The sequence below is a fragment of the Arachis duranensis genome, chromosome 10 (genome assembly GCF_000817695.3).
Source record: "Arachis duranensis cultivar V14167 chromosome 10, aradu.V14167.gnm2.J7QH, whole genome shotgun sequence".
NCBI classification, from domain to species: Eukaryota; Viridiplantae; Streptophyta; class Magnoliopsida; order Fabales; family Fabaceae; genus Arachis; species Arachis duranensis.
The window spans coordinates 47,892,852-47,894,492 of record NC_029781.3 but is presented as its reverse complement, the minus strand read 5'-3'; the positions used below and the strand labels follow the sequence as shown (position 1 = coordinate 47,894,492).

General features: G+C 41.6%; 1 non-coding gene across 1 annotated transcript; it reads left to right on the top strand.

Moving 5' to 3' along the window:
- The first annotated feature begins 1,264 nt into the window (after positions 1–1,264).
- LOC127743289 (small nucleolar RNA R71) lies at positions 1,265–1,372 on the top strand. The gene has a single exon (XR_008004683.1). It is a non-coding gene; the product is annotated as a small nucleolar RNA R71 (small nucleolar RNA).
- The last annotated feature ends 269 nt before the right edge of the window (positions 1,373–1,641 follow it).

Genomic DNA, 1,641 nt, shown 5'->3' with positions numbered 1-1,641 from the left:
CTGTTTTCTTGAATTGTCTGCCATCTCTAGTGAGATTCTTGCAGCTTGTACCTCAAAGATCCCTAGCTTCTCCATTACAGAGAGAGGCATGAGGTTTATGCTTGACCCTAGGTCACACAGAGCCTTCTCGAAGTTCATGGTGCCTAATGTACAAGGTATTGAGAACTTCCCAGGGTCCTATCTCTTTTGAGGTAATCTCTGCCTAGTCAAGTCATCCAGTTCTTTGGTGAGCAAAGGGGGTTCATCCTCCCAAGTCTCATTACCAAATAACTTGTCATTTAGCTTCATGATTGCTCCAAGGTATTTAGAAACTTGCTCTTCAGTGACATCTTCGTCCTCTTCAGAGGAAGAATACTCATCAGAGCTCATGAATGGCAGAAGTAAATCCAATGAAATCTCTATGGTCTCAGTGTGAGCCTCAGATTCCCATGGTTCCTCATTAGGGAACAAATTAGAGGCCAATGGATGTCCATTGAGGTCTTCCTCAGTGGCGATCACTGCCTCTTCCTCCTCTCCAAATTTGGCCATGTTGATGGCCTTACACTCTCCTTTTGGATTCTCTTCTGTATTGCTTGTAAGAGTACTATGAGGGAGTTCAATACCTTTCTTACTCAGCTGACCCACTTGTTCCTCCAAGTTTCTAATGGAGGACCTTGTTTCAGTCATGAAACTTTGAGTGGTTTTGATTAGATTAGATACCATAGTTGCTAAGTCAGAGTAGCTCTGCTTAGAATTCTCTGCCTGTTGTTGAGAAGATGATGGAAAAGGCTTGCCATTGCTAAACCTGTTTCTTCCACTATTATTATTGTTGAAACCTTGTTGAGGTCTCTGTTGATCCTTCCATGAGAGATTTGGATGATTTCTCCATGAAGGATTATACGTGTTTCCATAGGGTTCTCCCATGTAATTCACCTCTTTCATTGAGGGGTTCTCAAGATCATAAGCTTCTTCTTCAGATGAAGCATCCTTAGTACTACCTGGTGCAGCTTGCATTCCATTGACTTTGAGTCAATATTTTGTTCTAAGCCAGTATGGCATTCAGAGTATCAATCTCAAGAACTCCTTTCTTCTGATTCGTCCCATTGTTCACAGGATTCCTTTCAGAAGTGTACATGAATTGGTTATTTGCAACCATTTCAATGAGTTCTTGAGCTTCTACAGGCGTCTTCTTAAGATGAAGAGATCCTCCAGCAGAGCTATCCAATGACATCTTGGACAGTTCAGACAAACCATCATAGAAGATACCTATGATGCTCCATTCAGAAAGCATGTCAGAAGGACACTTTTTGATCAATTGTTTGTATCTTTCCCAAGCTTCATAGAAGGATTCACCTTCCTTCTGTCTGAAGATTTGGACTTCCACTCTAAGCTTACTCAATTTTTGAGGTGGAAAGAACTTTGCCAAGAAGGCATTAACTAGCTTTTCCCAAGAGTTCAGGCTTTCTATAGGTTGTGAGTCCAACCATATCCTAGCTCTGCCTCTTACAGAAAAAGGGAATAGCATAAGTCTGTAGACCTCAGGGTCAACCCCATTGGTCTTGACAGTGTCACAGATTTGCAAGAATTCAGCTTAAAACTGATGAGGATCTTCCAATGGAAGTCCATGGAACTTGCAATTCTGTTGCATTAGAGAAACTAATT